General features: G+C 37.0%; 1 long non-coding RNA gene across 1 annotated transcript in view; it reads left to right on the forward strand.

Annotated features, from left to right (window-relative positions):
• LOC126353817 (uncharacterized) overlaps window positions 1-24,326 on the forward strand; it is a 145,576-nt gene that overhangs the window by 99,810 nt on the left and 21,440 nt on the right. The window contains exon 2 of the long non-coding RNA XR_007565211.1: window positions 15,242-15,299. This is a non-coding gene — a long non-coding RNA (uncharacterized LOC126353817). The remainder of the gene's footprint in view (window positions 1-15,241; window positions 15,300-24,326) is intronic.

Below are 24,326 nucleotides of genomic sequence, written 5' to 3' on the forward strand. Positions count from 1 at the left end.
ACATGCAGCTTTACTGTATGATTAAATGATGATGGCATCCTCTTGGGTAAAATATTCCGGAGGTAAAATAGTCCCCCATTCGGATCTCCGGGCGGGGACTACTCAGGAGGATGTCGTTATCAGGAGAAAGAAAACTGGCGTTCTACGGATCGGAGTGTGGAATGTCAGATCCCTTAATCGGGCAGGTAGGTTAGAAAATTTAAAAAGGGAAATGGATAGGTTAAAGTTAGATATAGTGGGAATTAGTGAAGTTCGGTGGCAGGAGGAACAAGACTTCTGGTCAGGTGACTACAGGGTTATAAACACAAAATCAAATAGGGGTAATGCAGGAGTAGGTTTAATAATGAATAGGAAAATAGGAATGCGGGTAAGCTACTACAAACAGCATAGTGAACGCATTATTGTGGCCAAGGTAGATACGAAGCCCACACCTACTACAGTAGTACAAGTTTATATGCCAACTAGCTCTGCAGATGATGAAGAAATTGAAGAAATGTACGATGAAATAAAAGAAATTATTCAGATAGTGAAGGGAGACGAAAATTTAATAGTAATGGGTGACTGGAATTCGAGTGTAGGAAAAGGGAGAGAAGGAAACATAGTAGGTGAATATGGGTTGGGGCTAAGAAATGAAAGAGGAAGCCGCCTAGTAGAATTTTGCTCAGAGCACAACTTAATCATAGCTAACACTTGGTTTAAGAATCATGAAAGAAGGTTGTATACGTGGAAGAACCCTGGAGATACTAAAAGGTATCAGATAGATTATATAATGGTGAGACAGAGATTTAGGAACCAGGTTTTAAGTTGTAAGACATTTCCAGGGGCAGATGTGGACTCTGACCACAATCTATTGGTTATGACCTGTAGATTAAAACTGAAGAAACTGCAAAAATTTGGGAAATTAAGGAGATGGGACCTGGATAAACTGAAAGAACCAGAGGTTGTACAGAGTTTCAGGGAGAGGATAAGGGAACAATTGACAGGAATAGGGCAAAGAAATACAGTAGAAGAAGAATGGGTAGCTCTGAGGGATGAAGTAGTGAAGGCAGCAGAGGATAAAGTAGGTACAAAGACGAGGGCTGCTAGAAATCCTTGGGTAACAGAAGAAATATTGAATTTAATTGATGAAAGGAGAAAATATAAAAATGCAGTAAATGAAGCAGGCAAAAAGGAATACAAACGTCTCAAAAATGAGATCGACAGGAAGTGCAAAATGGCTAAACAGGGATGGCTAGAGGACAAATGTAAGGATGTAGAAGCTTATCTCACTAGGGGTAAGATAGATACTGCCTACAGGAAAATTAAAGAGACCTTTGGAGAGAAGAGAACCATGTGTATGAATATCAAGAGCTCAGATGGCAACCCAGTTCTAAGCAAAGAAGGGAAGGCAGAAAGGTGGAAGGAGTATATAGAAGGTTTATACAAGGGCGATGTACTTGAGGAAAATATTATGGAAATAGAAGAGGATGTAGATGAAGACGAAATGGGAGATACGATACTGCGTGAAGAGTTTGACAGAGCACTGAAAGACCTGAGTCGAAACAAGGCCCCCGGAGTAGACAACATTCCATTAGAACTACTGACGGCCTTGGGAGAACCAGTCCTGACAAAACTCTACCAGCTGGTGAGCAGGATGTATGAGACAGGCGAAATACCCTCAGACTTCAAGAAGAATATAATAATTCCAATCCCAAAGAAAGCAGGTGCTTACAGATGTGAAAATTACCGAACTATCAGTTTAATAAGCCACGGCTGTAAAATACTAACGCGAATTCTTTACAGACGAAAGGAAAAACTGGTAGATGCAGACCTCGGGGAGGATCAGTTTGGATTCCGTCGAAATGTTGGAACACGTGAGGCAATACTGACCTTACGACTTATCTTAGAAGAAAGATTAAGAAAAGGCAAACCTACATTTCTAGCATTTGTAGACTTAGAGAAAGCTTTTGACAATGTTGACTGGAATACTCTTTTTCAAATTCTAAAGGTGGCAGGGGTAAAATACAGGGAGCGAAAGGCTATTTATAATTTGTACAGAAACCAGATGGCAGTTATAAGAGTCGAGGGACATGAAAGGGAAGCAGTGGTTGGGAAAGGAGTGAGACACGGTTGTAGCCTCTCCCCGATGTTATTCAATCTGTATATTGAGCAAGCAGTAAAGGAAACAAAAGAAAAATTTGGAGTAAGTATTAAAATTCATGGAGATGAAGTAAAAACTTTGAGGTTCGCCGATGACATTGTAATTCTGTCAGAGACGGCAAAGGACTTGGAAGAGCAGTTGAACGGAATGGACAGTGTCTTGAAAGGAGGATATAAGATGAACATTAACAAAAGCAAAACGAGGATAATGGAATGTAGTCAAATTAAATCGGGTGATGCTGAGGGAATTAGATTAGGAAATGAGACACTTAAAGTAGTAAAGGAGTTTTGCTATTTAGGAAGTAAAATAACTGATGATGGTCGAAGTAGAGAGGATATAAAATGTAGACTAGCAATGGCAAGGAAAGCGTTTCTGAAGAAGAGAAATTTGTTAACATCGAATATAGATTTATGTATCAGGAAGTCGTTTCTGAAAGTATTTGTTTGGAGTGTAGCCATGTATGGAAGTGAAACATGGACGATAACTAGTTTGGACAAGAAGAGAATAGAAGCTTTCGAAATGTGGTGCTACAGAAGAATACTGAAGATAAGGTGGATAGATCACGTAACTAATGAGGAGGTATTGAATAGGATTGGGGAGACGAGACGTTTGTGGCACAACTTGACTAGAAGAAGGGATCGGTTGGTAGGACATGTTTTGAGGCATCAAGGGATCACAAATTTAGCATTGGAGGGCAGCGTGGAGGGTAAAAATCATAGAGGGAGACCGAGAGATCAGTACACTAAGCAGATTCAGAAGGATGTAGGTTGCAGTAGGTACTGGGAGATGAAGCAGCTTGCACAGGATAGAGTAGCATGGAGAGCTGCATCAAACCAGTCTCAGGACTGAAGACAACAACAACAACAACAATTGAAACTGACATTCCGTACGTTGGTACCCCCTGATAATGTATAGCTTAACCACTATAATTGTTGCGTACTCTTATTTTCTTTGCTTTTGCTTGGCATTGTTGTCAGCACTCAGTATCACATTCGTGAAGTGCTAGCACGGCGTGGCGATGCCGAAACGAAAATCAAAGTTTTCGGAAGAGCTTCAGAGGAAATTTCCTTGCTTCACTGTTACAGACAATGAGTGTTCAGCAAAATGTAACGTACGTAACTGTGCTGTATCCGAGCCTCATTGTGGTGATGCAGATCTCAAGCATCATATGTAATCAGAGAAACACAGGAAGAATCAGGTTCCTCGCAAAAAATGACGAGATATTTTGTAACTTCAAATATACAGGAACAGAAAAGGGTAGCTGCAACAGAAGGAACCCTTTCATTCCATGTTGTTAAAGACCGCTAATGATTGCAGTGTTCCACTAAAAAAAAAAAATTCCTGATTCTAAGATTGCAGAAAATGTTTCTCGTGAAAGAACAAAGTGTGAAGCAATTATCAACAATGTTATAGCTCCACATTCCCAGAAACAGGTAATAGCTGCTGTAAACAGTGCAAAATACTTTTCAGTATCTACTGATGCTAGCAACGATGGGCATCAGAAAATTTTTTCCTGTGATAGTTCAGTATTTTTCTGTAAGTGAGGGTGGACTGCAGACGAAGTTGCTTGATCTTGATGAATTGTGGAATGAAAAGTCCTAAACAATTTCCAATTATCTTTCTCATGTTTACAGTCATTCAGTATCATCTCAAAGTGTGTTGCATTTGGTGCAGACAATACTAAATGTAATTTTGGGGGGTTGATGAAGAAAGAGAGTAATAATGTCTTCACACATCTGAAAGAAAAATTAAGAAACTCTAACATTGTTGGCATAGGTTGTTCATAACGCACTTCAAAGTACTTGTGATGTTTTACCTGTTGACGTTGACTGCATTGTCATGAAGTTGTACAACCATTTTCATATTTTTTCTATTCGTGTTACAGAACTCATTGCATTCTGCGAATTTGTTGGTGTCACTTACAAAAGTTTACTTTCCTTTTCCAAAACAAAGCGGCTTTCATTGTTGCCAGCCATAGAAAGGATCTTGAAAATGTATGAACCTTAGAAATCTTAATTTTTGTCACAGTCTAACTCAAAGTGCCCTGCAATCTTAGAGAGTTTTTTCAGTGATCCTATGAGTGAACGTTATATACTTTTTGTACAATCACAAATGAGCATTTTTCAACAATCCATTCTGAGCATTGAAAAACAGAATAATTCCATATGTGAAGTATTAGCAGTCTTAAATAAAGCTTTAACAAGTTTAAATTCAAGGAACATGAACATTTTGTTCCACTATGTGTAAAAAAACTGCTGAATGGTCGTGATGACCAGTCTGTTAAGAAATTTGACATAGCAGTATCAACATTTTATGATGCTTCAGTAGACTATTTATCCTCATGGTTACAGGGAATAGCTGAGTTTTCTGTATTCTCATGGATGATGCTCACAGAACCACCAGAATGGTCAGTAGTTGAAAATACTTTAATGTGGCTAAATGAAAATGGCATTCTAGTAAATGACAGCCTCTTATTTGATGAAATAGTTCATATACAGTCATTTGTAAAACAAGTGGAAACAGACAGTGAACAATGGAATCAGTTGATGGCACATGAGAAATGGTGTAGGTTTTTCAGATCTTGCCAGTGTAATGAACAGTTCAGAGAATCGCTTAATATATCGCAGTACTTCTTTACAGTCCCTGCCGACAATGCAAATGTTGAAAGAGTTTTCAGCTTACTATCGTCACATTGGGCAGATGAGAGGAATAGATTTACGGTGAGAGCGTTAAGTGTATTTTACTGACCTGTTTAAACTTCAGTAAATACAGTTGCACTGACATCTATTCATACCTATTAGGCAAACCTGAGTTGCTGAATGAAATTTCATCTTTGGAGAAATATGATTGCAGTGTGGAATCCACAAAACCATAAATTCCTTGTGTTCACCAAGAACTTTTTTTGTAGTGATTGTTACTGTATGTATTTCTACATTCTGTGTTATAAGTGTTACATTTCTTAATAAGTAAATTTCTGAAAACTTGAAATGTACTTCTTTCCAGTCTTTCCATTCTGTTTTTGGTTTTGTACACACACACACACACACACACACACACACACACACTCACACACACACACACACACACACAAAATATCAGTGAAAGCTATATTTGCATAGGAAGAAGATATGTTAGCATTAAAAGTGATATTTAACGAGAAATAAAAATTGTCCCACTTTTCAGCCTAGAAAATGTATGAAAATACCACTTTTGTTCAAAGAAAATATGGTCACCCTAGTTATGGCACATGATGAAACCTATTAAATAATGCACCTATAACAAGTTTTAGGATCTTGAGGTTAACAATAACCAATCTAAGCTCTCTTAAACTTGTAGTTCGGCAATAAATACTTGAAGGCAAAGTTTTAATGCAGGTGAGCTAAAACATTTTCCGTGATTTTAACCAACTTACCTACACATATGCAAAAATTATGAAGATTCCAAGTTGATTCATAACGGTGTTATTAAATATTGTGTGTCCGAGAAAGCGGCCGTTTGGAGACTGCCACTGTGGAGTTAGACCAGATGACAGCAGGTATTCCAGAAAGGCAAACATTAGGCTTCACTTCACACCTAGCCACTGTAGATCCACATCACTCAAACATCGGAGTGCGCACTGCCTTGGATGACATCAGAAACAGGCTGTTACAAAACGCTTATTTTCATTAACAATAGATAGTGAACTCGTGAGGGCTGTACACCGTGCTGGTAGTCGTAAACAGGTACTGGTAACTGTTAATGATACCGCCCGTAATGTTAACAAATCTGTGCGGTAAGTGGTGGCAACTTTCCACTTCTGTGGCGAGCATTTATTTTGATTATCAGTGTCAGGGTGAAAGACAATTTAGTAGTAACTTACGGTAGAGGTCGCCTCTATGAACATAATGAATATTACAATGTTGGGTGTCTACCAAATGTAGGTACCAATTAGAAATCAAAATCTTCATTTATAATCATAGTCCTGATCCTGCTGAGCAAATAGAGAATAGAAACATTTCTTTCAGTGGGCTGGACAAGAATGTGAACTTGCAGACTGGGAACTATGGTCAGTATGTTGTCCATTGCTTTCAAGCTCACCACAGAAATAGTTGCCAGGCTCTCGTAAGATACGGCGAAGAATATTTACAACGATTCCAATTTCCTCTAATGACTAATGATTATCAGTATTACGATCAACTCACCGCCCCACAAACATATGAACTATTTGACAAGGTATTGTTAAGTAAATATGGTAGAGTTGCAAAAGCAGTGTAGCATACTGAATTACTAACAGTCTAGACCCTATTTGAAGACGCCGACCATGCAAAACTAAACTTGTGCTCTTCACATACAAAACCCTCAGTGCCATGGACACAGGCAAAGAGGTTGAAATAACACTTCTCCACTTTCCATTCCAAGAACGATCAATTCACAACATCAGTGCCTTTTAAGGAACCTGTCTGCATGAAATTTTAACTGGACTGAAAATTCCCAACAAACAGACTATAACAGCAGTTCCCGACCGGGGGGTAATTACCCCCTGAAGGGTGAAATGAAATTTTTTTGAGGGATAAAAATGAAAGGGTTCAATTGCTTAACAGTCATAAAACTATATTAATCTTAGAAAATTACTATTTTCATTCTTTTGTAAGATTGTAATACTGATTACATAAGTTACCTTTAATTACATTTCTAGGGTTCCATGCCTCAATCAGTTAAAAAGGAATGATTGTAAGATCAATTTTCTGTCTGTCCATCCATCCATCTGTCTGTCTGTTCAACTATTCGAAATCCTTTTTCTCAGGGATGGGTAGCCATATCAAGTCAAAATTTATGTCGCATAGTAAGATCTATGGCAGTATAATAATCATTAGTTTCTAAGTCATTGCAGTCAAATATACACTCATTTATGTCACATATTTTGATGCTCACAGACTACCATTAAAATCTGTAGGAGACTTCCCCTTGGCCTTGAATCCTGAAATTTGGCAAGAAGCAAAGTTTCACGGTATAAGAAAGGACAAAAATCAGAAAATTGTGATTATATCAGATGGAAAATATATTTCATTGTCATTTATTATCCAACTTTCGGCTTGAAATTAAAACATTCTCAAAAGTCTTGGAATCTTCACGACCAATAACATGCCATTATCAGTGCTGATACAGGCAAAAATCTTCAACATACTTGATCCGCGAGATGGATGACCTATGTAAATTACAAAATTCAGTTTGTACGGAACCCACGGGGTGTGAATCTTACTCCCACCTGGCCAATTTTTTTTCAAATACTTGCATTAATGTGTGACTCAGAGTAGAGGAGGCTATGGCTTGTGAAACAAATGTATGAACAACATTTCCTTCATATAGCCAAATAGTACAGTAAAACTGAGACACGTATGTCACATATTCTTACATATCTCTTGAAAATGCATTCTTCAAGCTATAGGAAGATCATACAGAGGAACTGAAATTGCTTCATTATTTATTCCGCAACAGATGATTGAACTGACAGCATGACACAACAGTAATTAAGTAATGGTTACTAAATTGTTATAGGCCCTACACAAAATTATTATTATGCAACAGTTTTCAAACAGAAATCATTTGGCTCCAATTTCTACCAGGTCGGAAGTAAGGGGTCTGGCAAATAAATGATTTACAGTAAGGATAATGTACACATTTCAACATCATTGATTTTAAATGGGCGTGCATGGTGTGAATGAAGCACGTGTTGCTTGGAGAAGAGTGTTGTGGAGAAAGCATGATTTGTAATGCTTGTCTACTATCAATGTGTATAGACAATTTTCTTTTCTGAGAAGAAGTTGTAAGAGACTACTTCTGACGTACTGAGAATTGATTCATCATTCTATAAAAAGTGATTGTTAGGTATAAGCAGTACCAATTGTCTCATAGAGTCATTAGCTTATGATTTAATAAAAAACTTCAAAAACTAAATAGGTATCATTTATCTTTCATTACTTTAAAAACAGAAGTATTCGAAGAAAGTTGTTTTTTGTTCTAAACTTTACTTTCTGATGTTTATATATATTGGTAGGGGGGAAAATGATACTAGATAGAAATGGGGAGGGCGGATTAGCTAATATGTGATTACACTCTGGGATAATGTTCTCAAAAAGGTTGATGTCTCTGTGGGTCAAGCTATTTCACATACTGAGGACTGACTGTCCGATACTATGCACTCTCTTTCCCTCTCTCTCTCTCATTCTCTTTTCTGGGTCCCACTTCAAACAGCTCATCTTCAAGAGAAGTAAAGCCATGTTTGATTTTTGCCACCACTATAGAAGAGTCAGACTCGTTACACACTTTGACAGACTTGTAAAAGTATAATACTTATTAAGGAAATTTACATAGCTGCCTTGCAACCAGTTGTGAACAGGACAATTTTTAAGGTACCAAATGATTCCATAGTAGAAAAACAACTGAAGAAAATGTACATATGTATCTTGAGAGAAAAGTATGGTAAAACAATAAACTGATGAAAAGGGTTGCCCCTCCCTCCCCCCCCCCCCCCCCCCCCCCCCCATGAACCATGGACCTTGCAGTTGGTGGGGAGGCTATATGTATCTTGAGAGGAAAATATGGTAAAACAATAAACTCTCCCCCGCCCCCCCCCACCCCCACCCCCCATGAACCATACACCTTGCAGTTGGTGGGTAGACTTGCGTGCCTTAGCGATACAAATAGCTGTATCGTAGGTAAAACCACAACAGAGGGATATCTGTTGAGAGGCCAGACAAACATGTGGTTCCTGAAGAGGAGCAGCCTCCTTTTCAGTAGTTGCAGGGGCAACAGTCTAGATGATTGACTGACCTGGCCTTGTAACACTAACCAAAACGGCCTTGCTGTGCTGGTACTGCGAACGGCTGAAAGCAAGGGGAAACTACAGCCATCGTTTATCCCAAGGGCATGCAGCTCTACTGTATGGTTAATGATGATGGCGTCCTCTAAGGGGTAAAATATGAGGTAAAATAGTCCCCCATTCGGATCTCCGGGTGGGGACTACACAGGATTTAAAAAGGAGAAAGAAAACTGGCATTCTATGGATCGGAGCGTGGAATGTCAGATCCCTTAATCGGGCAGGTAGGTTAGAAAATTTAAAAAGGGAAATGGATAGGTCAAAGTTAGATATAGTGGGAATTAGTGAAGTTCGGTGGCAGGAGGAACAAGACTTTTGGTCAGGCGAATACAGGATTATAAATACAAAGTCAAACAGGGGTAATGCAGGAGTAGGTTTAATAATGAATAAAAAAATAGGAATTTGGGTAAGCTACTACAAACAGCATAGTGAACGCATTATTGTGGCCAAGATAGACACGAAGCCCACACCTACTACAGTAGTACAAGTCCATATGCCAACTAGCTCCGCAGATGACGAAGAGATTGATGAAATGTATGATGAGATAAAATAAATTATTCAGATAATGAAGGGAGATGAAAATTTAACAGTCATGGGTGGCTGGAACTCGACAGTAGGAAAAGGAAGAGAAGGAAACGTTGTAGGTGAATATGGAATGGGGGTAAGAAAGAAAACAGGAAGCCGCCTGGTAGAATTTTGCACAGAGCAAAACTTAATCATAGCTAACACAGGGTTTAAATTGTAAGACATTTCCAGGGGCAGATATGGACTCTGAACACAATCTGTTGCTTATGAACTGTAGATTAAAACTGAAGAAACTGCAAAAAGGTGGGAATTTGAGGAGATGGGACCTGGATAAACTGACTGAACCAGAGGTTGTACAGAGTTTCAGGAAGAGCATTAGGGAACGACTGTCAAGAATGTGGGAAAGAAACACATTAGAAGAAGAATGGGTAGCTTTGAGAGATGAAATAGTCAAGGCAGCAGAGGATCACATAGATAAAAAGACAGGGGCTAATAGAAATCCTTTGGTAACAGAAACGATATTGAATTTAATTGATGAAAGGAGAAAATTAAAAAATGCAGTAAGTGAAGAAGGTGAAAAGGAATACAAACGTTTCAAATAAGAGATCAACAGGAAGTTCAAAATAACTAAGCATGGATGGCTAGATGTCAAATGTAAGGATGTAGAAGCATGTATCATAGAGAATATAGACACTGCCTAGAGGAAAATTAAAGAGACCTTTGGAGAAAAGAGAATCACTTGTATGAATATCAAGAGTTCAGATGGAAAACCAGTTCTAAGCAAAGAGGGGGAAACAGAAAGGTGGAAGGAGTATAAAGAGGGTCTATACAAGGGTGATGTTCTTGAGGACAATATTATGGAAATGGAAATGGAAGAGGAAGTAGATGAAGATGAAATGAGAGATATGATACTGTGTGAAGAGGCTGACAGAGCACTAAAAAAACTGAGTCAAAACAAGACCCCAGGAATAGACAACATTCCATTAGAACTACTGACAGCCTTGGGAGAGCCAGGCCTTACAAAACTCTACCATCTAGTAAGCATGATGTATGAGATAGGCGAAATACCTTCAAACTTCAAGAAGAATATAATAATTCAAATCCCAAAGAAAGCAGGTGTTGACAAATGTGAAAATTACCAAACTATCAGTTTAATAAGCCACAGCTGCAAAATACTAACACGAATTCTTTACAGACGAATGGAAAAACTGGTAGAAGCCAACCTTGGGGAAGATCAGTTTGGATTCCGTACAAATGTTGGAACACGTGAGGCAATACTGACCCTATGACTTACCTTAGAAGCTAGATTAAGAAAAGGCAAACCTACGTTTCTAGCATTTGTAGACTTAGAGAAAGCTTTTGACAATGTTGACTGGAATACTCTCTTTCAAATTCTGAAGGTGGCAGGAGTAAAATACAGGGAGCGAAAGGCTATTTACAATTTGTACAGGAACCAGAAGGCAGTTATAAGAGTCGAGGGGCATGAAAGGGAAGCAGTGGTTGGGAAGGGAGTGAGACAGGGTTGTAGCCTATCCCCGATGTTATTCAATCTGTATATTGAGCAAGCAGTAAAGGAAGCAGAAGAAAAATTTTGAGTAGGAATTAAAATCCATGGAGAAGAAATAAAAACTTTGAGGTTCATTGATGACATTGTTATTCTGTCAGAGACAGCAAAGGACCTGGAAGAGCAGTTAAACAGAATGTAGAGTGTTGTGAAAGGAAGATATAAAATGAACATCAACAAAAGCAAATCAAGGATAATGGAATGTATTCGAATTAAATCGGGTGATGCTGCAGGAATTAGATTACGAAATGAGTCAGTTAAAGTAGTAAATGAGTTTTGCTATTTGGGGAGCAAAATAACGGATGATGGTCGAAGTAGAGAGGTTATAGAATGTGGACTGGCAATGGCAAGAAAAGCTTTTCTGAAGAAGAGAAATTTGTTAACATAGAGTATGGATTTAAGTGTCAGGAAGTCATTTCTGAAAGTATTTGTATGGAGTGTAGCCATGTATGGAAGTGAAACGTAGACGACAAATAGTTTACACAAGAAGAGAGTAGAAGCTTTCGAAATGTGGTGCTACAGGAGAATGCTGAAGATTAGATGGGTAGATCGCATAACTAATGAGGAGGCATTGAATAGAATTGGAGAAAAGAGAAATTTGTTGCACAACTTGACTAGAAGGAGGGATTGGTTGGTAGGGCAATTTCTGAGGCATCAAGGGATCACCAATTTGGTATTGGAGGGCAGTGTGGAGGGTAAAAATCCTACAGGGAGACCAAGAGATGAATACACTAAACAGATTCAGAAGCATATAGGTTGCATCAAAGCAGTGTCTGGACTGAACAACAACAACAACAAGAAGAAAGTAAAAACATCACCAGAAGATGAAAAGTAACAAACCTGAGTGTAGAAAACTGAGTATTAGTGAAATACAAAAAGGAATTCACAATTTGTATCAAGGCAATAGGTGATTTCCTCATGGGTCCGGGTATTCATAGTTGTCTCCACCTGACCACCTCCATTATGAATGAAATGTTGCACAATGTTCACTGCAGAATGAAACAGTGCAGTAAAAGAGTTAGGGAAGCAGTAGTCTTACAGCCTGAAGAATTTTAAGTGAACCTGTAGGACAATTTTATGTTGGACCATAAAGAAATTGGATACATAAAAAAATCTGCTCTCCAAATCTCAGCTGGAGGAAACACACATAAAGATTACAGAAATGTGCAAACTTTCAGAGTCAGTGGCTTCCCCTCCTGGCAAAAGGGTTCAAGGGGAAGAAAGATGGATGAAGGAAAAGGACTGCCAAGGTTTATGAAATGGGGAGATTTCGAAACAGTTGCCAATAGCCCCGTGTCAGGGGAGACTTAACAGATGGGATTGGTCTTTCTTTCTGATCCTGTCTGGTAAGCCTCCCCTGACCCAGGGTTCTGGGTGACTTTTTTGAACTCTTCATGTTTGCTAAGCTCCACCAGTCCTTTTCCTTCAACCCTTCTGCCAGGAGGGGAGCCATAACTACACTTTTACGTTCATGGAATTAATGTATTCCCACCGTTTACGACTTATTTTATTACTCATGTCAAATTTCCTACATCTACAATGTTAAATGGCATCTCATTTTGCATCAACATATTTATAATTTTCCTGTGATTTACGTTTTATGAGAAAAATTTTGTGGAGAAGTGTTGTTGTCCTGGCATTGGCCATCAATTGGTTTTTAGCAAATGTTACATTGCTAAGCTTTTGATGCAAATGCACTCTACTCACTTGACTGAACTGGTAAACGGGTAAAAGTCAGAACAATTCGTGCCGTATCTCCTGCTGCTGCCAAGATCTTCTCAGCATGGTGGCTGATGGCTAGGTTCATTCAGAGAGGAAAATAAAAATTGCATGACCAGCCTCAACCAATTCCAGATTCTCTCTACCATGCATGTGCAGTTTTGTAATTGTCATGACACCTTTGTTGAACCATATTTTCTGTGTTTCATCATTTGGCCAGTTGCAGTGCTATTTGATACCTTCACATTCTGTTGCTCGATTGTTTTTGGTCGAAACACAGTGCCAATTACATACTTATGTTTTCATGCTGATCAAAACGTATTTTGAGAATTTATTCTTGTTGACAATCACATTATTTACATATGTATTTAATGTAATGTTACACAAACAAACAGTGTGAGTGATAGTTTGTGTGTTACTGTTTTCTATGTATCTGAGGAGTCACAGTACCTGACAACCTCAAAAAGACAACTGCAGTGGAAGAGACACAGAACAATACATAAGCAAACATCATGTGAAATGCTTGTGCAAATATTTGCACCAGACAACGAAAAAAAATTCTCAAAATGCATCATGCTATACATGAAAGAATGCGGGACTATTGCAATGTTTTACTATTTAATAATGAACAACAGATTTAGGTTTTCCAGTAACATAGATTATGATGTATGAAATCGAATCAAACATTTCCACTTCCCAAACAGTTACCAGTTACAACAGGGGTTTTTATTATACATAATAAACCTTATAATATAGAAGTCGCTGACAAGTATTTTGATGCCTATTATATGCATATATTATACATAAAGTGCAAAAATGCAAAGGGGTAAACCTATATATAATTTCTACAGATTAAAATGCTATTTCCCACATTTTACATTTTCCCATATTTTACACCTTTTTTTCTGAGGTTCCTTGAAAAGTGTTAAAGTGGGGCTTCAATGTATAAAGATTACAGAAATGTGCAAGCTGACAGAGTCAGTGGCCCTCCTTCCTAGTAGAAGGGTTGAAGGGGAAGAAAGAGGGATGAGGAGAGTTCAAAACAGTCAGGGGAGACTTACCAGACGGGATGAGTCTTTCCTTCTGATCCTGTCTAGTAAGCCTCCCCTGACACAGGGTTCTGTGTGACTTTTTTGAACTCTCCCCATTTCCTAAGCCTCACCAGTCCTTTTCATTCAGTCCTTCTGCCAGAAGGGGGAACCACTGGCTCCAAAAGCTTGCACATTTTTTCTACCTTTATGTGTGTTTTCTCCTGCCGCCACACTGCGAGATTTTTTTTTTTTTTCCATACAATTCTATAATATTTTCAAAAACTGATTATTTTCATTGATATTGAATATAATGTGATTGTCAAGTGCACCATTGTATTTTGGAATGTTACATCCTCTAAGTTCCAAAGTCAATGGTTTAACTGAATTTGGGAAGTTTTTTTTCCTACATTCTTTTAGTCTATCAGTCTTACGTCACATTTTTTAACTGTGAGCTGCGAGTGTCTTGTTGTATTCTTTGATTGGTTATATGAAGTGAGAGATAGTAGAGATGAGTGAATTATTCACAGACAATGCAATAAATCTGTGTTCATTTAACATGTGCACAAATGTGAAACTAAGCTCAGCCAAATCAGTGAATGAATGTCTTTAGTAATGAAATGTGACTGGAAGTGAATGCTGGACTATCTATCATACTGCAGCGTAACTCCACACGAAAACAGCACAAAATAAATTTGTTGTCCCTCCCTCTCTCTCTCTCTCTCTCTCTCTCACACACACACACACACACACACACACTTACCCATTTCTAATTAATAATTTGAGAGCACTGTACTTACATGTTAATTACTTTTATTTTATGAAAAAATATTACTGTGTAATAATTTTGAGTTGCCAGTTTACTCTTCTAAGTTTTGTTGTTCACTAGTTTGCTTATTTTCCTAAATCTAAATTCCATTTGATGACAGACTCTCATTGCTTTCAACCTCAAACTAAAAATTTTGCCTCTTCTATTATCTACATCTATCTTCATGAGCTCTGAAGTTACAGGATAGTAAAGAATACAGTGCTTGTGCTGGTATCCATGACCAAGCACTACTGTGTAGTTTATGACGACACTGGACAAAGTATTAGTTAACCTGAGTGGAAGTACGAAGATATGACATTATCGAAGTTGACGTATTATTTGGCTTTGCGTAATGTAGTGGTAGAATGGATTACAGCTCAGAACAGTGTTATAACAAATGTTATTAACAGAAATTTCATCATTTTGAACAGTGCTTGAGTGCTGCTTTTATGAAAAAAAGTGTGTTAATAATAAAATGCTGTTTCCACTCATATATTTTTTTCATAGATTAAAATCCAATGTCTATTGAAACTAACAGACTGTATTTTGAAGATCTGTGCTGACTTATTTGAGTGTTAAATTAAAACTTTGAAACTTTCAGGCAGAATGAAACTGTGCATTGGACCAGAACTCTAAACTGGGACATCAGCCTTTTGCAGGTAACTGTTGAACTTGTGACGAAGCAAGCTGGGATATTTTTACTTCCCCTCTTGTTTTGCCTTTTTTTCAGTTTTTAACTAATTAGCAATAACATGCATGAATGTACTCTGTATTTTCATTAAGGAGGAAGGTTGGCCCACACTTTTAAAGAATATAATACCAGATCTAATTTTGTGCTTAGTTTTATGTATGTAATTGATTTTGTAATTTATTTTGACTATTACTAGTTAGTATCTTTCATTATAGGGCGAAATCAGTAATTGTTTCATAACTTAAATTCTATTGTTGACATATGAACAAATATATATTCTGCACTAATTATAAACATTTGGAAGACGAAATGCTAGTAATCTTAAAGTATCTATTTGGCTCTATTCGAAAACATGTTAGCAACCCTTAATTAATTCTCAAGTAATTTTCAGTCTTGTCAAAAGTACTGTTTACGTAATTATATATTTAATTTCATCATTTAAACAAATAATTCGGCTTAACCTCGCTAGTAGAACAAACTGTTAAAAATAACCGATTTTCCGATGTATTCAGTTAATTTAATGAGTTAAGATGTAATTGTAATTTCAGTAAATTTAACTTTAAACAATGGAGTTTCAGTACCTACTATTGTGATGATATATAAGGGCCCAATTTTTGGTCACAAGACTGTCAGTCCACAGCCGAGTTTGAGATGAGGAACCTGTGTTGGTTAGAATGACAGCAATGCATCAACTTAACAGTGAAATAAGTGTTACAACAACAGGTGTTGTGTTAAAGCAATGACAGTGTCTATTCAGTTTACTAGAAAGACTGAACTGTGTGGTTAGGCTTTTATTGCTTGTTTATGTTCAACAGGAAACTATTGTAGCAGCCTGTGGATATTCGCCGGAAAACTATAATGAGGTTCATGGAAGCCATATTAAATGTGTACATGGTGGGTTGTGAAAACTGAAAGTAAACATCTGTAAAATGCAACTATGCACCTGTAGGCTACATTATTTACCATAGTCAGTGTCCAAATTACAAACCCCATTTTTCATTCAGTGTAACAATGCAGTATGTCGACATCGAGGACAACAGACTAAATAAATAAAGCAGGCAGAACCACTGCATGTGGTGCCCCGGGTGAGAAATATTGTATGTGGGCACAATAAAGTAGAAATCATGAACTTTGAGTGAAGTGTGAAGTCGAGTGGTTTACAGTACTGTTTTAAATGGAAAAGATGGTATAGCCAATCAGCATTGGGGTTTCATAATGAGGAAGGTGCAGCAGCCAGTCAGTGAGCAGGTTCTATGAAAGCAGCCACTGAGTACGGAAGCAGCCAATACACACGCAAGTCGACACAGCTGACGGGGGTCAACAAGACACCTCACCAAGAGAATTACAACTTGCTGCAGCCATGCAAACGATGGACCAAAAGGACAACCACAACAGCAGCAGCAGCAGAAGAAGAGTGAATGAGAATACAGTAATTACATAGTATAAGCTATTTTGTATTACGTGATACATAATGAGTGGCCTAAACGAACAAGACAGTGTGCTTGAAAACAAAGCTGTAGCAGTTAATTTTTTAAACAAACAGAGAGACTTAATGGGGATCTAAATAATTAATGGAAAATCTCATATAAAGATGTGAAACAAATACTAACAAAGAGATAGAGGGGCTGGCCAGTACTTACCTCAGCTCAGTACAGCCGATAGATTCACAAAAAATTTCGGTTGTTTTTTGTGAATCTATCGGCTATACCGAGCTGAGGTAAGTACTGGCCAGCCCCTCTATCTCTTTGTTAGTATTTGTTTCACAGACTTAATGGGGACTCAGTCGCAGGACAATAGTGGTTACGGACATTTGGTAGCGATGTTAAGGCAAATTTTGAGTAATACCAATAGTTTTAAAGAAGACATTAATAGGTTGGGAAATAGTAAAAAGAAAGTAATACATAATACTAATGAGAAATTAATGTTAAGTAGTAAATGTGTAGAGGAGAAGAGGGGAGAGAGGGAGGGGGGGGGAGAGAGAGAGAGAGAGAGAGAGAGAGAGAGAGAGAGAGAGAGAGAGAGAGAGAGAGAGAGAGAGGGGGGGGGAGGAGGGGGGGCTTTGTGATGACAATAGTAGGAAGGTGGAGGCTTCTGAAAAACAGTGTAAAGATGAAGTCAAAGCTTCTGAGAAATTTTATGCTGAAAGTAGAGTTAAACTTGAGAACCAAATTGATCACATTAGAAATTGTTCAGAAACTGAGGTAGAAATCAAGTGTGCAGTAGTGGTAGAGGAAAAACTGGAAAAAGTAAATGAAAATGTAGATTCATAATTGACTGAAATGGAGAAAATGTTGGAAGAGGTACAAAATCTAAAGAATAGTGGAAGTGACAGTGGTTGTAATGATGATAGCAGTGACGAATCCAGTAGTGATTAGGACAGAGTATTTGAATTTATAATAGATAATGATGGCCAGGTGGTAAGTAAAGAGAGAATAAAGGAGGATAATATTAGGCCTCGTGAAGAGTTACAGTTTTTAGAGTGGTAATGAGGAAGAGGACAATGCTATCTGTCATTGGGCTGTGTCTGATAATCATATTGATAAGCAAGATGAAAAATTTTTCCAGGGAGAGGATTAACGAGAATTTGTTGTATGAAAAAGATCACTTGGTAAGTAAAAAGAAAGTGCATCAACCTGTAATTAACAGCAAGTGTACAAAGTATACACGGTAAGTGTTTACTGGACATAGGACGTTCAACATTCTGTGTTGGATTCATTATGTGGTGATAATGCTTACCCCAGCTGTGTATATGTTGTGTAAGTTCTAAGTAATGAAGCATAAGAGGATGGAAGAAAGTAAACTGGTACTGTGAAAGGTGTCAGCTTATGTGGAGGATAATAGGATAATTAACATCTGAAGTAATCAGCTCACGTGTGAAGTTAATATAATTTAGTGCAGCAGCAGAGGCACTATGTAGTATTAACCATCTTGGATGCCAGGTCTTAATATTAATTGTGGTATAATAGAAGTATTTGTGTTCAGTGCAATCAGTATATGGAGATAACTAACTACACCGGAACCGTGCGACTGCTACGGTCGCAGGTTCGAATCCTGCCTCGGGCATGGATGTGTGTGATGTCCTTAGGTTAGTTAGGTTTAAGTAGTTCTAAGTTCTAGGGGACTGATGACCACAGCAGTTGAGTCCCATAGTGCTCAGAGCCATTTGAACCATTTTTTAACTAACTACACACAGAGGTGTGTCATGGTGAAGTCTTTTCTAACATGAAGGAATTCCAACTTTTAAACATAGTTGCCTGGAATAATGACAGCCCTTCAGGCTAGAATCTCAAGCAAATTGATGGAATACAGTCTTTTAAAGTGATAATCTTGTCTGATCGGTAACAAGAGTGGGTTGTTTTTCAGTAGAGTCAATTTTTCATTAGATAAGCAGGGCACGTATTTCTTTCTTAGATAATGAAACAATAAAGGAATAATAAAACAATGAGCAATGTTAGCATCTTAATGGTTAGGGAACGTGTCTCTGCAGTATGGACATCTTTTGACAATGCACTCCACTAGCTAACAAGGTAAGAAATGTAAGTAAAATAATGTAGCTGAAAGACATGGTGAATGAAAAAGGTAACTGTATACAAACAAATGTGGTGTAACTGTATTGATGATCTAATTGTGAACTAGGCAACACTGGGTACTGTTTATATTGTGAAATTCATGACACTACAGCTGGGAGTGAGAGCTTAACAAAAAGAGCAATGTTTTTGTGAGGTACAAGTCATATAATACTGCATCATTTTATCTATAGGTTATCTGAAAATTTCTATTTGTGTTCTGAGGAATTATGAGCTTAGAGTGGTAATACTGGAAACAAAAAACAGTAATATTGCTGATTAAATGATAAATGTGGTGCTAGACTAATGTGAATATTCTGACAGGTCAACTATTTGGTAACATTTAGTGATTTTGTGAAGATTTGAATTTCTGTTTGAATGAGAGTAGTGCTCAGAGTTGAGTGGACAAATAGAACAATGATTTGGTACAACTTCTATCCCCTTAATCTTGATTCGAATAATAATTAACTTATGAAAAAAGAAGAGAGTCACCATCACGTAACACAATGATTAGTAAACTTATGCTACTGCACATCTTGAGTTTTTGCTATTTTGCAAATGAAAAAAAAAAAAAGAGATCTAAATCTTTCAAGTCCAACCAGTTTCAGACAGTTATGACTTACAGTAATGTTTCGTAGTATAATGTACAATTGATTTTAATAAAATTTCTAGTCACCACCTTTCATACTACAGTCAGTTTTAGTGGTAAATACTGTTATGTTATGAGAACTATGTATTTCTTTGTGATGTAACGACTATCATTTGCCATTAGTGTTAAACTTTTTTTTTTACTTATTTAGAAGTAAAAGTAAGTATACTAAATTAGGATATTTTGTCTAATTTTTTCCGTGCACTGTAGTGGAGCAGAACCACCTTCAGGGGAACAGATCACAGTGCATTTCCTAACTAACTGCCAATAGGACCTGTTGAAGGGGTGGACAGTTTGGTGAGAAAGTGTGTTAAAGATCATTAAAAGTGAAAGTGCTTGTGAAACTTTTTTCAACCCATGACAATTTATTTTGTTTAGCAAACAGGGCTTGTACAAAGTGGTATGTATTTTAAAATGTAATCATCCCTTAACCCAAAAAGGACATCATTTATGATGAAGATGCCTAATTTTTTAATAAAATTATAACTTGTGGATATTTTATGTAATTGTACAATACACTGGATGTAATTATTTTGTATGGGGATTTTCGTATAGCCAGTTCACATAAGTTAGAGTTTGGAAAACATATTTCCTGTAGTTTTCAGTAAGATTTCTTATGTAATATTTTTGTGGGTAGATTTTATACCCATTTTCTGGCGTCACTTGTGGTCGTTGAATTGCCCATTTAGATATTTGCAATATCTATCAGATCAATCCAATGAGGAGGTGATGTGATGAAGCAAGCTGGGATATTTTTACTTCCCCTCTTGTTTTGCCATCTGCCTACTCAATTTTTTTTTTCATTTTTTAATCTATTAGCCTTAACATACATGAATATAATGTACATTTTCATTAATTTATTTTGATAATTACTAGTTAGTATCTTTCATTATGGGGCAAAATCAGTAATTGTTTCGTAACTTCTATTATTGACTTATAAATTCTGCACTTATTATAAACGTTTGGAAGACAAAATGCTAGTAATCTGAAAGCATCTATTTGTCTCTATTAGAAAACATGTAAGCAAAGCCAGCCCTTAATTAATTCCCAATTTTGTCAAAAGCACTGTTGACATACGCTAATTTCATCATTTTAACAAATAATTCAGCTTAACCCTCAAAGTAGAAGAAACTGTTAAAAATAACTCATTAAATTAACTGAATACATTGAAAAATTGGTTAAGTTTTAATTGTAATTTCTGTAAATTTGACTTTAAACAGTGTGTAGTTTCAGTACCTATTATTGTGATGATATGTAAGTGACCAATTTTTGGTCACAAGACAGTCAGTCCATGGCTGAGTTTGAGACGAGGAACCTGTGTTGGTTAGAGTGCCAACAAAGCATCACCTTAACAATGAAATAAGTGTTACAACAACAGGCCATGTGTTAAAGCAATGACAGTGTCTCTTCAATTTACTAGAAAGACTGAACTGTGTGGTTAGACTTTTACTGCTCATTGATGTTCAACAGGAAACTATTGTAGCAGTATGTGGATGTTCGCTGGTAAACTATTAATGAAGCTTATGGAAAGTTAAACAATAGTGCACTGGACATATTAAATGTGTACATGGTTGGTTCTGAAAAGTGAAAGTAGACATTCGTAAAACACAACTGTGCACCTGTCGGCTACATTACTTACCTTAGTCAGTGTCCAAATTACAAACCCCATTTTTTAGCCAGTGTAGCAATGCAGTACATCAACACTGAGGACAATAAATGAAATAAATAAAGCAGGCGGAACTGCTACAGACTGACTGTGCTATCCAAGCACAACTCACAACACCCCCACAGCTTTATTTTTTTTTTTCCCAGGACTGTGAATTCCACGAGGTATGCAGGATATCTTCCATCAAGTTTGTAAGGTAGCAGAGGTGTAATGGTGGAAATTAAGCTTTGAGGGTGGGTCATAAGTTGTGGTTGGGTATCTCAGTGGTAGAGCATTTGTTTGAAAAAGGCAAAGGCCATAGATTCAGATCCCAGTGTGACACACAGTTTTAATCTACCCTAAAGTTTCCAACCAGTGCAAAATCTGCTGCAGAATGAAAAGTCATTTTGAATTATAGCTTTGTGCATGTCCTGCCTCAAAGTTAAGAGCTATATTTGAAGCTACAGAGGATGAAAGTTTTTTTTTTCATGGTCATCCGTTTTGTTTGCAGAGTGGCCTGTCTACCTTTGTCCTCACTTTTCACTTTAGAAAAGCCACATGGGGTTTGATATAAAATGGTGGAGAGAGGGAGCCAAGTCACACAGCACAACATTTGCACTAAACTGACAGTGTGGCTGTAAGCTAGTGCTGTTTTTTTCCCAAATGCTTGCTTAAAACATCAGAAACATAAAGCAATATATGTATCATGCTGTCAGTACAAAGAAGATCAAATTCAGGTAGTGACATTTCCATCACATATGTTCAATCCTTCTCCATCCTTTGGTCAGAAAAAATTAAGAAATGGGCAAAAAAAGGTTATATGAACCAATGTCACAAAGACTGTTTATATGGTATCAAATATTGGGAAATGATGAAACAAAATAAGACAACTTGAAGCCATACAAGTGAAGTTTTTGCAAAGAAGTTGTAGTGTTTCAAGGTGAGAGAAGATCCGAAATAAAGAAAATGATGGCATTTGAAATGTTTTGTGCATGTGATGAGATTAGGAGATGAATGAAGGCTGAAAAGAGGACTATGCTGGCAAACTCCATATGGAAGAAAAAGGGGTAAACCCTGTGCAGGATGGAAAAATCAAGAGGAGGAGGATAGGCAATGAAAAAAATTTTAAAGAAATATAGTATAAGGATCACAGGACTTGTATACAAAGTTGCAAGAAATAGTCTAAAAAGCAGTATACAACTAGCACAAATAACTAAATAACTCAATCATAGTTTTTAAAATCAGTGTTTAATGGAGCCTAGTGACTATTTCCTACAAGACTTCACGCTAAAGTGTCATTCCGCAGCAGTTAGAGGAGGAATTTGCTTCTAACTTGTCAGCAGAACAATCAACATTTGATTTCTTTTATTTCCAGGTTTTTACAAATCTTAACTAGCACCAGTTTTTGTCCAAGCTTCAATAATCTTGGTTCTCATTGTGACCAAAGCAACTTGTGTAGAGTGTGTAATGCAATAGTTTTAACACACTAATTTTTTGTAACTTTCATCACATGTCAGTTCAATCAGGATTACTCAGTGATCTGCCTATACATGCATGCATACATACATTAATCCTTGTTCCATAGATCATGGATATGACATATCGTAGTGATATGGAACGTGTCACTTTAACGTAAGTTTTCTTTACACAAAATAATTGAATTTTATTTATTTTCAGTTACTACTTCATATCTAAGAATTTATCTATTGAGTAGGAGTAGTTGTCATTCAGAAATTCTTTTAATTTGCTTTTAAATGTTGGTTGGCTATGTCAGACTTTTAATACTATTTGGCAAATGACCAAAGATTTTTGTGGCAGCATATTTCACCGCTTTCTGTGCCAAAGTGAGATTTAATCCAGAATAGTGAATATCATCCTTTCTTCTAGTGTTGTGGCTATGCACTTCACTGTTATTTTTGAATTGGGATGGGTTATTAATGACAAATTTCATAAGTGAATACATGTATTGCCAAGGTACTGTGAATATCCCAAGTTTCTTAAATAAATGTGTGCAAGGTGATCTTGGGTGGGCTCCAGCTATTATTCTGATTACACACTTTTGTGCAACGAATACTTTCTCTCTTAATGATGAATTGTCCCAAAACATGATGTCATATGAAAGCAGTGAATGAAAATAGGCATAATAAGCTAATTTACTGATATGATTATCAACAAAATTTTCAATAAGCATAATAGCATAAGTAGCTGAACCTAACTGTTTCAGAAGATCATCAATGTGTTTCTTCCAATTCAATTTCTCAGCAATGCAAACACCCCGAAATTTTGAGTATTTTACCTTAGCAACAGACTTCCATTCATAGTCTATATTTATCAATGGTGTTATGCCATTTACTGTACAGAATTGTATAAACTGTGTTTTCTCAAAATTTAGTGAGAGTCCATTTGCAGAGAACCATTTAATAATTTTCAGAAAGACATTATTTGCAATTTCCTCGGCTGATTCTTGCTTCTTGGGTGTGATTACTATACTTGTATCTTCAGCAAAAAGAACTAACTTTGCATCTTCATGAATATAGAGTGGCAAGGCATTAATATATATATTAAGAACAATAAGGGACCCAGGACTGAACCCTGTAGGACACCATTCTTGATACCTCCCCAGTTAGATGGCTCTGCTGGCTTTTGTAGACTATCTGCACTGTCAATTTCAACCTTCTGCATTCTTCCAGTTAAGTATGAATTGAACCATTTGTGCACTGTCCCACTCATACCACAATACTTAAGCTTATCTAGAAGAATTTCACAATTCACACTATCAAAAGCCTTTCAGAGATAGCAAAATATCCCAATGGGTGATGTTCGGTTATTCATTGCATTTAATATTTGATCAGTTAAAGCATATATAGCATTTCCTGTTGAAAAGCCTTTCTGAAAACCAAATTAACATTTTGCTAGTACTTCATTTTTACAAATATATGATACTACTCTTGAATACATTACTTTTTCAAGAATTCTGGATAAGGCTGTCAGAAGTGAGATTGGGCAGTAGTTGTTAGCATCAGATCTATCCCCTTTTTTATGCAATGGTTTAACAATAGCATATTTCAGTCTACCTGGAAAAATTCCCAGTTTCAGTGAGCTACTACATATGTGGCTGAGAATCCTACTTATGTG

The sequence above is a fragment of the Schistocerca gregaria genome, chromosome 3, assembly GCF_023897955.1.
Source record: "Schistocerca gregaria isolate iqSchGreg1 chromosome 3, iqSchGreg1.2, whole genome shotgun sequence".
Lineage (NCBI taxonomy): Eukaryota > Metazoa > Arthropoda > Insecta > Orthoptera > Acrididae > Schistocerca > Schistocerca gregaria.